At 38.2% G+C, this 15,370-nt stretch overlaps 1 protein-coding gene and 1 long non-coding RNA gene across 10 annotated transcripts in view; one reads left to right on the top strand and one right to left on the bottom strand.

Moving 5' to 3' along the window:
* Window positions 1-4,906, bottom strand: part of LOC122061580 (folylpolyglutamate synthase-like) — a 63,324-nt gene extending 58,418 nt beyond the window's left edge. For 5 of the 6 annotated variants that reach the window (XM_042624922.1, XM_042624927.1, XM_042624926.1 and 2 more), the window contains exon 1: window positions 4,630-4,906. The gene's annotated coding sequence lies outside the window, so the exon portion shown is untranslated. The other variant, XM_042624923.1, reaches the window with a different exon arrangement.
* Window positions 4,907-5,051: 145 nt separating this feature from the next.
* On the top strand, window positions 5,052-15,370 carry LOC122061581. 4 transcript variants are annotated; one of them, XR_006134685.1, is made up of 5 exons: window positions 5,052-5,363; window positions 5,452-5,730; window positions 9,429-9,616; window positions 10,854-10,987; window positions 11,922-12,161. It is a non-coding gene; the product is annotated as an uncharacterized LOC122061581 (long non-coding RNA). The 4 variants fall into 4 exon arrangements; XR_006134684.1 differs by lacking the exons at window positions 10,854-10,987; window positions 11,922-12,161 and adding an exon at window positions 15,142-15,370; XR_006134682.1 differs by lacking the exon at window positions 10,854-10,987.

Below are 15,370 nucleotides of genomic sequence, written 5' to 3'. Positions count from 1 at the left end.
TAGCTGCTTTGTTAGAACAGTAGAGTCGCATAGGTCCTTCGATGTCATACCCATGGTTTAAAGTATCTTTGATACCAATACGATACCCTCCGATACGTATCTTAAATTTAGCCGACCGATACCAATACTTTTTTTTTTATGAATAAAAAATTCATTACCAAGAGGAAGAATATACAAGGGAAAAGGGGAGAGGGAGAGGGAGAGGGAGAGGGAGAGGGAGAGAGAGAGAGAGGGGGGAAGGGAGATACAAACACCTGGGGGCTCAAAAGATCACAATAGGGGGACCTTACAGCACGGGGGAACAATCAATGGCGGAGGGCTACAATGGAGGATATGATGGAGGACGGCAGTCCCCAGGAGACAACAATAAGCCTATTCTTTGGGAAATCTCTTATGGGTTTGTGCCTGATAGTGCCAATTTTGGAGCTGACCTCGAAATAGATGGCATTCCAAATCCTTCCAAAGGAACGGGAGTTGGAAGTCCATCTCCGAAGGTTTCGCTCCATCCAATTATCCAAATGTGTTTGATAGTTGCTGCAAAAGTGAGTTTCCCTATAGTGTCGCACAAGGTAGAGCCACCAAAAGTCATCTATCCATATCCACTCTCTAGACAAGGGAAGGGTGGTCCTAAGGGATGGCCAAATGGATCTGAGGCCTTCTTCTAGATTGAAGCGGAGAAGGGACAGGAGAAGAAGAGGTGATTGACATCCTCGGGGCTATTCCAATAGAGGCAGCAGGAAGGGGAGGCCTAGATGTGCCTGTGGATGAGGAAAGATTGTGTGGGAAGACAATCAATGAGGGCACGCCAGACAGTGAAACTGTGGCGGGGGATGTGGCCTTTGAACCAAACGATTCTGTGCCAAGGAACAATTAGAGATTTTGTGCGAATGAATTCCCAAGTAGAGGCCGAGGTGAAGGAGCCCGTGGAGGAGGGCTTCCAAAGGATCCTATCATCTCTACCACGATGCCCAGGGGGGATAGGAGGAAGGGCAGACCAGATGTCCTCGAGGGGGAGGGGAGTGGGGAGGGGACCAGCCAAAGGGGGAGAGAATGGAAGAGACCAAGGCGGATCTGGGAAGGCCCGATGAATAGATGGATCTGGGAGAGATGAGGTCGATAAGGATGCCAGCAGGATGCCATGGGTCAAGCCAAAGGGAAGTAGAGGAGCCATTACCAATCAAAAGGGAGATCCCTCTAAAAGCAGTAGGCCTGGAGTTGAGAATGGATTTCCAAATGGAGGAGGCATCAGAGGGGGGAGTCGCCGACCAAAGGGAGTCATTTTTTAGGAGGTAGGAATAGATCCATGAGACCCAGATACTACGATGCTTAGAGACAATTTTCCAAATGAGCTTGAGGATGCTAACAGAGTTGGTATCCTTTATGGATCTGAGGCCAAGACCCCCTTCTGATTTGGGGGAACAAACTTTGGACCAGTTGATGGAGCACAGGAATTTGGAGGATTCGGATCCTTTCCAAAGGAAGGAGCTAAGAAGGGAGTCAACCATAGTTTTTAAGGCGATAAGGCGACGGAGGCGTTTGAGGGTCTTTCGGAGCGCCTTAGCAATAAGGCGGGCATAAAGCGTCGCCTAATCGACTAAAGCGTGCCTGTGTAATTTTTTTATAAAACCAATCTATTTGGCTCAAATCCTAGTTGAATCCTATTACTCATTCGTTAAATAAATATTAAATGTTCATATTCATACCAATGTAAGATATTCATTAAGAAAAAAAATCAATAAAGTGAATAAACTAAGTTCATCAATCATCAATCATCAATCATCAATCATCAATCATCAATCATATTAACATAAAATATAAATACATGATTATGAAACAAAATTATAAATATAAAGAAAAGAAGACATAAAAAATACAAGTATTTATTATACTTACCTCTATGATGCCAAAATGAGTGCCTAAGCCCTAAGGTCATCCACTATATTTCTACTCCTGTCAAAGAAGAATGAAGCTCACCGCTGCCAGAGCAAAATGGTCGCTTGGATCAGTGGCTCTTCCTTGTTCCTTGATTCCTTCTTAAAGCCCTTTCTTAAAACCCTTGACAAAATCCAAACCCTGTTTGTGAATCGTGTTCTTGTTTTGTTTGTTTTGGTTATTTTTGGTGGAGTAAAGTTGATCCCATACATCTCAAGTGTTACCAAAACCATACACCTACCAATAAAAAATCTATATTTGGAATCTTCATCAAGTAATTTTAAAATGTGTTTAAAAAAAAAAACCCCATAAGGCGCCACTTCACATAAGGCGGAGCACTGCCTTACCATCTCTAGACCGCATCAGCGCCAAGGCGCTGCTAAGGCGTCAACGGCTTTGGCAGTGGAGGCAGGGATGGAGAAGATTCCTGACCAAAAGAGGTAAAGAGATTGGAGAATGGATTTGACAAGGACCAGCCTTCCAGCATAGGAGAGAAGTTTTCCCTTCCAGAGCAGGAGCTTATTCCGGATTGAATCCAGGATGGGGGAGCAATGACGAGCAGAGAGCCTGGAAGTGATGAGGGGAAGGCCCAGATACTTGACCGGAAGAAAGCCCAGGGAGAAACCCGAGATAGTGAGAAGATGGTCTCGACGGTCATCAGACACCCCAGAGAGAAAGATGTTAGATTTTAGGAGACTGATGCGAAGCCCCGAGAGGGATTCGAAGAGGCAGATGGAGGACATAATGGAGGAGATAGAGCGAGGGTCAGCCTTTGAGCGATACCAATACTTTAATCCTTGATCTTTAGCATATCTTAGCGTATCTCCGATACGATATGATACCCTCCGATACGTATCTCAAATTTATCCCACCGATACGACTACCGATACCGATACTTTAATCCTTGGGACTCATACCCCAACTCAAGAACCAACCGATGCAACCAAATGAGTTCACAAACTCATAAAAGTTGTAGGTTCTCCCCACCATTACCGTCGTTCCCACGGACGGCGCCAATCTGTTGCTGCCAAAAAACCCCGCTAGTCCAACCTACACAAACACAGACGACGGAGGCCCGGAACTTAGTCCGGGGTTAGTCCTCCGACGCTCAAGTCAGGGTCGGCTGCACAGTTCAATAAAGGAGTAATGGTGAGGGTCTCAGAGCTTACCTTCCCCTTTCTTCCGTGCCTCCTTATATAGCTCTTCGGCCTTAGGGTTTTTCCCCCTTCTTCCCTCTTAGAGTCTGTAAGCTGGCCTACTTTATACCATGTCGCATGAATTTTTGACACATCATGTTGCAAAGTTATTCGTTAAGGAAGTAGTGCAACTACATGGGCTGCCTAATAACATTGTCTTTGATCGTGACATTAAGTTATGAGCTACTTTTGGAAGACAGTTTGGTTGAAAACAAATACAAAGTTGATGTTTTTTTCTGCATTTCATCCTCAGATTGATGGATAGATGGAGGTAGTGAATAGAAGCTTGAGAAACTTGCTGAGATGCTTAGTTCGAGATTATGAGAAGACGTGGCATTCTATCCTTGACATTGTTAAATTTGCTTACAATAGCTCAGTAAACAAGAAAACAGGTCGTACTCCTTTTGAGAACTTACTTGGAGTTCAACCAAAGGGGCGTATGAGCCAGCTTTCCCAGCTTGTTAGGAAGAGGAGGAAAAAAAGACAATCAACTAGTTTGGAGTCTTGCCTGGGAAGTCCACTGTAAAGTGTCCCAGCACCTTGGCAACAGATTTTATGAATAGTAGTACAACAAATATAAAAAATCTCCATGAGCGTATACAGCAACTGACAGTGAGATTCTTAACTACATAGAGATAGCTTGAGAACATGCCACAATGTACAAACAATTTCATCAGATGAACTAAGACAAATACCAAGTATAGCACATTGATTAATTCATATTCCACATTAAAATACATTACCACAGCCATGTTCCACATAGTAATTACTGACATCCTTTGAAATTCGCACAATCTATCCCTTGCTAATACTGAGAGAGACACAGACAGAAATGTATCTCAATTGAAATCCACAAAACACTGCATTCCATATGCATTTGCAATCAATTAACATTATCAGCACATAATGCTCTGTTGACAACTCAAATCCAACTTACCTACCATACCCAGAATTTAAAAGTTCTACGAAGAAAAAGGAAACGTGAAAAGATTTAAGAACAGTAGAATATGGTTTATTCTCTTCCCTTTCTTTGTGAAAGGTGGATTATCATCTGTAACTTATCTTCTAACAGAACTGAAACACAGTTTACTTCCACACTAGCGAGAATACTAAAAAACATAACTTTTCCAACTAACAGAAGATAAAGGTATACAGGAAATACATCAATCAAATTGGGAGAAGAAAAAAAAGAACCGAAACCCATTTCAGAGAAACGCGCCAGATTGAAAGAAAGGAAAAAAATCAGAGACTAATAACAAGTAAAAGCAGCAGAACCACCCAGAAAGAGTGATATTGATTCACCCACATTAGAACATATAACCATTAAGCAACCAAAAAAGAAAACAAGAAAAAAAAAATTGGTTTCTTACTCTGGTTTCTAACTTTAGTTCAACTCTTCAACTATTAACGGCCAGGGCCAAAAAACCCAGATAGAGAAGAAGAAATGAAAAGGAGAACAAAACGGCATTTGACCGTTAGTTTGTTGATTCAGTTAATATACCTGAACTAACATCCTGGTAGTCTCTACCCTTCACTTCCCAGTCCCCTCTGGCTCTTACAAACTTTACCGTTATCTTCTTCTTCTCTGCATCTCTGTGTCCAGTCTTTCCAGTCTTTTGAGCCTTACGTTTGGATTTCAGAACCAGGTGATTATCTAATGCCTGTATGTCGAACGAAATTTAGCTTGCTGCCCGGGGCTGCAACCCTGTGGCAGCCAAAGAAATGGAATTTCTCTGGTGGCCTCCCATGAGGCCAAGCACCGAAAATAGTGCCTAGATTTGGAGTGTGTCACACGTGATAATGATTAGGGTTTTGGGCCCCTACCTCTCTTTTAGCTAAATTGCCCTTTTTTTTTCTTTTTTTTATTATTTTTTGGCTAAAGGTTTAAGGGAATCCATGGTTGGGTTCAATCTCATTCCTCAAATTGGCATAATAAAATCTGATTAGTTGATTTAATTACATAACCTTATACCATATACACATCAATTTTTAAGACAATACGATTCCAATTCCCAAATACACTCCTGTTCTGTGTTATCGGAGTGCTTCGTTTTGAGGGAAGATATCGATGGTTGCCGGAGACGAAGAAACGAGAGTGGCGGGTTCAGTCTCCGAGCTCTAAGCGACGATGGTAAAGCACAGAACGCTCTCAGCGGCAAGTTGCAGAGATATCTGAAGTGAAGATTCCCAGCTCGTATTGCAGACAGATTTGTATTCGACTTACGTGCTCACTGAGTAAGTGTTTAACCCTAACATTACAGAAGATATACTGAAAACAGTCCAATGTCCTACATTCAATTTGTGTTGCGGTGGGTTGTAGCAGAGAGTATTGATTGGAGGACCTAGAGGCTAGAGTAAAAGGTGAACTAAATTGGAATAATGAGCAGTAGTCGCAGCATCTTGAGGAGCATGTTGGTGGCAGCGGTCATAAGAGGTGCGACAAAGGCGAGGATGAGGATATTCGGTCACGTTCTGAACCCAACAATCCAAAGACCACCTCACAAGGTTCTCCATGAGAAGCTCATTGGCGAGAAGTTGCTCAGTGGTTCCCTCATGAGATCAAGAAGGAAGACCCCCTTTTAATTTCCCGTCAAGAACAAGAGTATTGCCCTCAATCCCTACTCTATGTGCCCAATTTGGGATTGATGAGATATGCTTTTACTTTCTCGCCCACTAAGTGTTTGTTTTTATTCTTCTTTAAAATTTGTTTTCATGGAAGAAAAAGAAATTCACCATTCAGTTTCTCCAATTTTTAATAATAATTCTACCATTTTTGTTTCATATCAAAACCTTGGTTGGTAGGACTCTTTAATTTGTGTAGATATTGTGGATTTCTCTGATGTATGCAGAGCTATTTGGGTTTTCTTATCATCATTGTTTTGGTAAAATTCATCTATTCTTCTCATTTATACTTTACCTTTTTTGGTTCTCATACTTTGTATAGGTTTTATTTCAAGCTCAATAATGGTTGTACATTGCTCTACTCAATTCGCCTATTTCCAATTCTCTACTAAATCAAATGGGAATTTTTTCAAAAACACAATCATCTTTTACATGTTTCCAATTGAAGAGTTCCCTTATCTATTGAAAACCTGATGCCATGTCTCAAGAATCTAACTAAAATTTGAGCTCTGAAAATCGACCTACTTGAATCAAGATCCTAATTAGAATGCTACTGGCAACGACTTCATCTGCTTCTGACCTAGAGATATTATATTCATAAAACAACGTGATGGCATGATTGAGTCACCCAAAACTTGCAGGTAAGTTTCCATCGTAGCTAAATAAATTCGTATCATTGGAAGAATAATGGACATTTTTTATCTTGGCTTGACTCGGCTTGCCCGAACTAACCAATGCATTTACAAGAACAACACACAACATCAATCTTTCAACAGAAACAACTGTTCTTCCACCAATTGAACACTCTTACCGCATTATCGATTAAACCCAGTGCCCCATACAAGAGCATCATCGACAACAATGCTTCTTCACTTACTCTAGAATCCATCAAGTTTACCAATTCATTCCAAAGCATCTCAGCAAACGCCTTCATTTTCACTATTGAGCACACCAAAATCATAGATGAATGAACCAATTCCCATTTCCCAATACCCCCGGAAGATTTAATCTCAACAAATATCTTCTCAGTTTCGATGGCCAATCCAATTTTTCCACAGCCATGGATCAGTGATGCAAAAACATGACCGTTAACATCAAAACCAGAATGCCACTGATGTTGCTGAGTATCTGTTTAAATCCAAGCCTCAGATTGATTCACTTGTAAATTATCTTTGTCATGCTCTGCTATGCCACCTCAACTTCCCAAGTAACCACCATTTACTGTAACTTCAAGCATTTGAATCAGTTTATTGTGGATGTTATGTTGCTTCCCTCATGTGCCCTCCTCTATTTCGTCTTTAGTCTGAAACTTAATCACCTTCTATGATGCCCTAATTGCATAGTCAAGGTTCCACCCTGTATCTTTCTCTTTCTCTGCTTCTGCTTTTCATTGAAAATAAAAGTTCTCTTCTTATTATTGCTGTTTTTTGCATCTAAACCATGAATTACTGTTGTTATTTGTAGTAGTTGCTACTGTTTACCCCAATTGTGCAGGTTTCTGTGAAGTATGCAATGTATATATTCATTAGCTTTTCATCTATTCCAAGCTTTGGGTCTTGCATATCAGCGATTAGGCCGCATATTTTCATTGGCTTTTCAACCAATTTTTAGAGGGTTTTTTTTTTTTTTTTTTTGGGAGGGGGGTGTGGGGGAAGGTTTGGGCTGTGAACAGTACTAGTTGTCAACCAGCTTTAGAGCATATGGAATGAAGTTTTGTTCTTTTGTTCTATGTATGAGACTAAATGCTTCAATTAGAAATGGCTGCATAGAAACGAAAGAGTTATCATGTTATATCATCATTGTATTTTTTATTTTCTTTACTAAATTTCTCTCCATCTTTATTGAATTGAGCAGTTTTGATAAGCTTTAAGGTTTTGAAATATCACTTCATAATGTTGCTGCACTGTATGGGCTCACTTTTGGGCTGCTTGGTTTGTGAAAAGAATGTATTCATTTTGGTGCTGTTATTTGGGGAATTTCACTATTGGAGGTTTGCCTTAAATGGAGTTGCTGTAAATACACCTTTCTCTATGGATTCCATTAATAAAACTAATGAAATTTTTAAAATTTGAAACTTCCTTGATTGGAGGACTGAGATTGTGAAAACAAGTACATCCTTTATTGGAAATAATGCATTTTCATTGAAATTGCATTGTGAGATTTGGGTGTAGTCTTTGAAGGTGCTTTCTCTTACATAATTTGGTTCCATACATAGCAATGAATAAAATAGCACTACAAGACATAAAGTTCACCACTTGTATGAGTCTTTAGCTCAAATAGGTAAAACACTTGGGGAATCTCCAAGAAATGGTGGTTCGAATCCATCAAGATTCATTAATTGTTATTAAGTTTAATTTTTTTACCCACTTAGGTCATGGGATATGGATTGGTTCTAAAAAGAAAGAAGAAAAAAATTAGGGCAAATTGTTTCTTTAAAAAAAATTAGGGAATATGCTTTCTATTTGTTTGGGGAATAGGGTCTCTCTAGATATCATGATTTGAAATGTTAGTTTTTTCTTATAGATATTTATATTTTTCTTTCCTTAATGTCTTATAGATATTTATATTTTTCTTTTCTTAATGTGGCCTAAGCTCTTGGAATATATTTGATTCATTTGGAAAGGATTTGTCTAGCTAGCAAAGCTTGTATTTTTTCGTTGGCACTATCTTATCAATGCAAACACTGAAGTCATTTGGCCAATAAAAAATTTCAACATGCCGCTCATGACACAGTCAAGTTGTTCGAATGAACGAGAAATTCTAAATCCTTTTCATGACAAAGATGGAAAATCAATTTCATCTATTAATGCTTCAACACTTCTTGAAAAAGAATATCAAGTGTAACAAGCCAATTTGAAATATAGATGGTAGAGTAATGGCGCAATGAAGGAATCGCTACCTTAGTGGCAATTGTTGTTTGATACTTGCTTTCATAATGCTCTTTCACCTTTTTCTCATTTCGATTTGAGTGTTTATTGTGACCAATGAACCTATTGGTGATAAAAGAATCAATATATTTTTATATCTAAATGGATATTTAGGCAGATTTACTCTTTCCTAAAATATTACAGTTTTTTTTCACTTTTTTCCATTTTTTTTTTCTAAATATTACCAGGCTACTAGAGAATACATTATAATGTCCACTCGGATTGGCATTTAGAGAGTTCCCTCAATGTAAACACTTGATTTTATTAAAAAAAAAAAAAAATTAATCAACTATGATGAGTCTTATGGAACATGACTCTATATGTATAATTTCTTTTCTTAAGGTGGCCCGAGCTCTTAGAAAATAGTTGATTCATTTGAAATGGATTTGTCTGGAGTAGCAAAGCTTGTATTTGTTCATTGACACCGACTCCTCAATGTAGACACTTGACTTTGTAGGAAAGTAATCATTGGTTTATCTTATGAAAGGAAATCATTTCACAAGATTGTATATGATATCATAGAGCAGGCAACATCAATTCGATTCAAGTCAAGGCTCATGTGACAAGTGGCATAATAAATAACAAAAAAAAAAAAAAAAGAAGTCACAATTTTTCTTAAAAAAAAAAAAAAAATCAATTGATGTTAGTACTTGTTTTATTTTAATGAGATCATCGAAGAAGCAAGGTAAGATTCATTCATGTTAGGCTTATGACATTCTCTTAAGGGGGTGTTTTGTTTTAATATGTGTAGACCATATGATGATGAGAAAAAGTATTGAGGCAGATGCTAGAAGCCTTTTCCACAGTTTGAAGAAAGCAAAGGACAAAGGATGGGACGTGATTGAAGTCTGGAGTGATTTAGAGATTTTGGATAACCTAGTTGTGAATGCCAACATCAGTCTGTGGCCTTGGACCTCATTCCCATCATTTTCTTATTCTGTAAGTCTCTTTTTTAGTTCATTTTTTGCTCGAGCTCTCTAACGAAGTTTTGCTTATGTTTAAGCACCTGGCTTACCTTGTTATGCACAAAAAACTAAAATATATGGCAGAGGAACTTTGGTGGATGTTTTTAAACATTTTAGTTAATGAATTAAAAAAAAAAAAATATCCAATCATGTTTGCATTTTGATCAGTTACCAGTCTATAATGCAAATGCATAGGATAAGTTGTAAAAACACTATGAAACCTTGCTCTCTACCCTTTCCCAAATAAGTCCATAGTGATATTTTATGGGGAAATATATGTTGTTGCCATGTGATGTCCTGTATTGTAGTGAGTGGTTAAATTCAAAATTCAAAATTTAGGGCTTATAAGAACATGCAACTAGGTAGCCCCTTCCCCCCCCCCCCCATATCTTACATATGGTAGAAGCCAACCATTTATTAATGAATTATGTGTTAACCATTTGATTCTAAATTTGACAAGTTCCATAGATCAATGGTCCCAAAGCCTCATCCCTCCCCTTTTTTTTCTTCCATAAAATCCAAATCATCCCCAAGACTGGTCTATTCGATGTATTAAATAGAGAAACAGGTCCATTGGTGTTTATTATATTTTTTATTCTTATTTTTTAAGATAGTAGAAGAGGCATTATAAGGTCCAATCCGGCAGGGGTTTGGATTGGTTCCCCAATTAACATGTTGGCGCTTATGGGCTAAAATCCTCAAACCATTCTCCGGACAGTAGAAAATAGAAAGTATAATTACAAAGGAGTGGCCAATGGCCATACAAAGCCCATGATACAGATTTTAAAATTCTGAAAAAATGGTGCACTTTTCACCTCTATTCCCTCCTTTTCAAAGAATTCAGTACTCATCTTTTTAGAATAGGAAAATAATCCTTTGTTTTTCTCATCCCTGTTTTTCCTTGTTTTGCTACCTGCAAAATGTGACACGTGGACAACTTTAAGACCAACGCACTGGATGTAATAAGCCTCACCCAATCTTGACCGTTGGTCTCCTTATTGTCCACATGTCGCGCTTTGCAGGTAGCAAAACAAGGAAAAACAGAGGATTTTGATCCTTTAGAATACACACCCCGATTGTACCAAAGAAAAAAAAAAAAGAATACACACCCCGAAGGTGCTTGGGGTTGCATACGTTGCTTCACTAATCTCCTCTCTTCCTTTTTCCTTCCTCCATTCTCGTCTCGTTAAACCGTAATACCTCATTTCCAGATGTTAATAGTTTCACGACTACAAAAGAACTATCTTGCGTAGTAGAATCGTCTTGGAAGAGGGGTGAAGCTATCTGGCAAGAGCGAGCAAAACTGAAAAGAGAGAGCGCTTGAGAGCTATCATTGTCATATTAGGTAAGGGATTTTTTTATTATGGATTCGGAAAAACAAATTGGACATAGAATCTTGTTGTATATAATTGTTTCCCTCTCCCTCTTCTTATCTCACTATAAAATTTGATTGCTTTTAGAGGCTTCATTGTCGGAATCCTCCGTTGTGGGCTCTATATGAAAATAGATTCTCAGTTTCTCTATCTTAGTCCCGCAATAGCCTGGAATGCTTGTGTTGGTGTGCCCAGGCAGAATGCTAATTTGCTACAGCTGGTCATGAGCTTAAAAGGGTGGGTGGTGGTGATAGTGGATCATTTCCTCCCCCCTCTCTTTCAAAGTTCATTTTTTCTTTCTCGGGTGGAGGGTGGAGGGTTGAGGTGGAGGTGGAGGTGGAGTTGGAGTCAGTTTGTCCTCTTACTTATCTAAGCCAAGAAAGACTTCATGGATGCTTTTTGAGATTTTTTTCTTGTTCTCTAGATGGGCTTAGATGCGATATGCTAACTATGGCTGCCTTTCTGACCTCAGAGTTGCAATATTGTTGGATTATAAACACCAATTGAATCAATATTTTAGGAAAGGAGAGTGGTCAAGAAGTTTATGTTCTCTACAATCACTTGTTTAGTCTTGCATTAGTTGATAGACCTCACAAAGCTGTTCATATTTCTTTTACAGTTATCTGAATAGGAAAAACATAAAATCTGATCATTACTCTGAGATATTTCCTTCAAATGCTTTGATAGCTCTAATTGTTTACTTTCCAACATCAAATCATATTGCTTTTTCACTTCTACAAGTTTGCTTTCAACTACTGCTAGCTATGATTGAATCTGCAAAAACATAATTTCTCTCTTAAATACTCACTAAGCTCTCTTAACATAACAATACCAAAAAACTCCAACTTTTTCTATAACCTCTTCTTTTTTATCTTCTAACTGTTTCCTACTATCTATTGATTGCAGAAGTTGCTGCTCCTTCTCTTTTGAACTATCATGGAGCTGGGCTGACTTGTTTCTCAAGGGACTCCACAAGCTCCAAATGCTTGTCAATCTGTTTCTCAAGAGTTTCTATTTTGTCTGCTTTCTTTAGTAGCTTTGCCTGTGATTCTCTTGAATATCTTGGTCTCAGATTCTAATGTTGAAATTTTCAGCAATAAATCTTGCTGCAAAGTCCAATAAAATGGATTTAGAAAAGAAGAGTAACATTCTACAATTTACCCTTAAATCAGCAAACAAATATTTCATACCATTTTGTTTTCAGATTGATTTGAAGCATGTATAAGATTCTTGATGTTCTCCTTTAACTTGGACCAACATCTCCAACTCGGCCTTCTTTGAAACAAGAGTCAGCGATGCCTTAGACTCCAACCTCCGAATTTTCTCCTCAGCTAAACGGCATTCCTCAGAATGTTGCACCATCACAAATTCTTGAACTTGTTGCAGCTCAGCGACCTTATTATTTAGATCTTCATTGACTGATTGCAAGGAATCTTTTTCTGCAATAACATGCAAAAATTGACCATGGAGTTGATCAAATTGGCATTGAGAAAGCTTGGCGGCCAAGTATTTCTCTTGCTTGGACAACTTCTAGCAAGTATCAAATGCAAAGTTTAGCTGAACAACTTTGTTCAAAATAGCCAGACTTTGTTTATCCAACTCAATTAACATTGCCCCGAATCCATGAATCAATTCTTCAAGATGTTTTATCTCTTGATCCGATATAAGCAGGTTTTTGGTAGGTTATCTCTTGACCCGATCTCAAGACTTTACTGGAGTTTAGTGGAAGTTTATGTTTCACTGAAAGTACTTGTCATTGTGGCAAAGCTTCTGTTGTCAAGAAACAGTTCCTATGGCCTTCAGAGTTCTATGCAAACTATATTTTGCATACCTATAACTGGATGTGGTGAATGCTTGATCAATGGCTAGCCACTCCCACCAAGCTCTCCATGAGAAAGAAGATGTGCCATGTATTTCTGGAAAAAGAACAGAAAAAACGCTGAGAATTTCAAGTATTTATATAACACTACATAAAAAAAGGATGGCAAATGTGAAGAATTGAGTAGCGGATGCCCCTTATCAAATACGAAAATCCTGGTTTCTATCCAACAAATTCTTTCTAACTTAGCCTAGAAGTAACCACCAATACAACTTAGAGAAACTATTATAAAATAGAAACTAACAACCTAATCCCATATAGGCCTTAAACCCGTAATATTTGGGTCTGTATTACACCCAAAAAAAAAAAACTACTGGGGACTTAAATTTGGGCCTAACTTATTAAACAGCAGGTTCAACTTGACCCCAAAAACTGAACCAAACCTAAATCCAAAAATTCTTCTTCCAAGGGATGTGATTTGCATCAACTGGTTTTGGTTCAACTGTTTTGTACTTCAAGAAATTGCATTGAGGTCTAGGACCTAATTTTTCAACTTTGGAGAAATTGCACCTGTAGTCCCATGTTTCAAGGTCCCTGTCCCCAACTAAAATGGCATTAGAGAAAATCGAGTTTTATGTAAACTACCCAGGTCTTTTTCTTCCTCTTCGCTATCAGTATTAGGGACCACCACAATTAACACATTATTCAAAACGATTTCAGGATTAAAAAAACTCCATGAGGGCCAAATGTCAACTAAAACTCCTCAGATGCTTCTAATAAGTCCAACTGATCAAAGGAAACTTAATTTCCAGTAGCAATTAAATCCCTCCTAACATATCTGAATACTGAGATATGGTCCAAAACAGAAGAGAAACAAAAACCTATCCGAATGACTCCTTGAATCAACTTACTGGAACATAGTCTAAGGATCTAACCACAAAATTTGCAGATAAATCTCTGAGTCGACCTCCATTTGCTTGTTTTGATTTCTTTCCTACAGAACTAGAGCTAGAAACTCAAGAGCGAACCAGTTTTGTGCATCATATCCAGTTGGTAGAGTGAAAAAATGAACCTTCTGATGCAGTGTCATGACACTGAAGGGGTGGAATCCATGGTTCAGTAAGCAGGTAAAAAGAGAGAGACTGCACTGTGGGCAGATTTATAAATGGATGAAAGGACAAGCGAAACGGAAAAAGTGAGGAAAAATAAATAAAAAGAAACCTTTATAAGTAACTAGAGCAAGATATTATCAGACATTAGTTATTGAGGACTAAGATTCAGCCACTATAGTGTTTGAGTTCATAGTGGAGTGGTTCCTTGTTGAACTTCACCCACATCAAAAGAAATCTTTTTTACTTTGCCTCTACACTATGAAGCCTTGTTCTATTAATGACTATGCAGATATTTTGATCACACTAGGGATCTTAAGACTAACATATTTTTCCAACATCTTGATACCATTGGCATTCTAAGGGACACTTGTAGATTCAATCTAACAACTTTCCTTGGGAGGAGTCAGGAAAGAATTGGAATGTAATAATATCGATTCATACAGAAGAAAGGGTTTGCTATTGATTCAAACGTTGTACCTATGGGATAGAGGAAGAGGAAAAAACCGAAGATTTCACATTGTACTTTTGATCGAAAAATCAGTCACAAATTTTAGCAGACGGTGCCGCTACAGTTGGTGGTGAACTCGCTTTGGGAAAAAACGTATTAGTAGCCTATATGCCATGGGAAGGTTACAATTTTGAAGACGCAATACTCATTAGCGAGCATCTAGTATATGGAGATATTTCTTCTTTTCACATACGGAAATATGAAATTCAGACTCATGTGACATGTCAAGGTTCGAAAAGGATCACTAATGAAATACACATTCCCACTAAAAAATGGGGAAAAAGGGGACTTACATCAAATATTTTTTCTACTTGATCGGAAGCAAGAAGTGGTCCAGACTGTGCTCCAAAGTAAAATATTTCAATTTCTGGCCAACAGACTAAAATTGCCAAAGGTCTTTCATGCAGCTCATCCACACCAGAAAAAATAAATATAACCCCTCTCCCAAAACAAGAAAAAAAGAAAATAATAACTAATCTTTTTTTTTTTTTTTCAGGAGTAGGAAATGGAGACCATGGAGAGATGGGTATTGAATTTTACCAATAGGACAATCTCTTATATTTTTTTGTTTGACATGATGGATATCTTTGTAAATCTGCCATTTAGTGTTGTGATTGCTTCCCCATGTAGAGATGGGTATTGAATTTTGCCAACAGGATAATCTCTTGTGTTTTTTTTTCCATGCAGTGTTGATGTGCCGAAGTGGTATACACTTTGACATGATGGATATCCTTGTTAATCTACCATTTAGTGTTGTGATTACTTCTTCATGGAGAGATGGGTATTGAATTCTGTCAACTGGACAATCTCTTGTATTGTTTTTTCCATGCAGTGTTGATGTGTCGAAGAGGCACACAGTTTGACATGATAAATATTTTGTTAATCTACCTTTTAGTGTTGTCATTATTTCCCCTTA

Source organism: Macadamia integrifolia, chromosome 14, assembly GCF_013358625.1.
Source record: "Macadamia integrifolia cultivar HAES 741 chromosome 14, SCU_Mint_v3, whole genome shotgun sequence".
In the NCBI taxonomy this organism is placed as follows: domain Eukaryota; kingdom Viridiplantae; phylum Streptophyta; class Magnoliopsida; order Proteales; family Proteaceae; genus Macadamia; species Macadamia integrifolia.
Note: the sequence above shows the minus strand (reverse complement) of the source record. Positions and strands in the feature narration are given on the sequence as shown.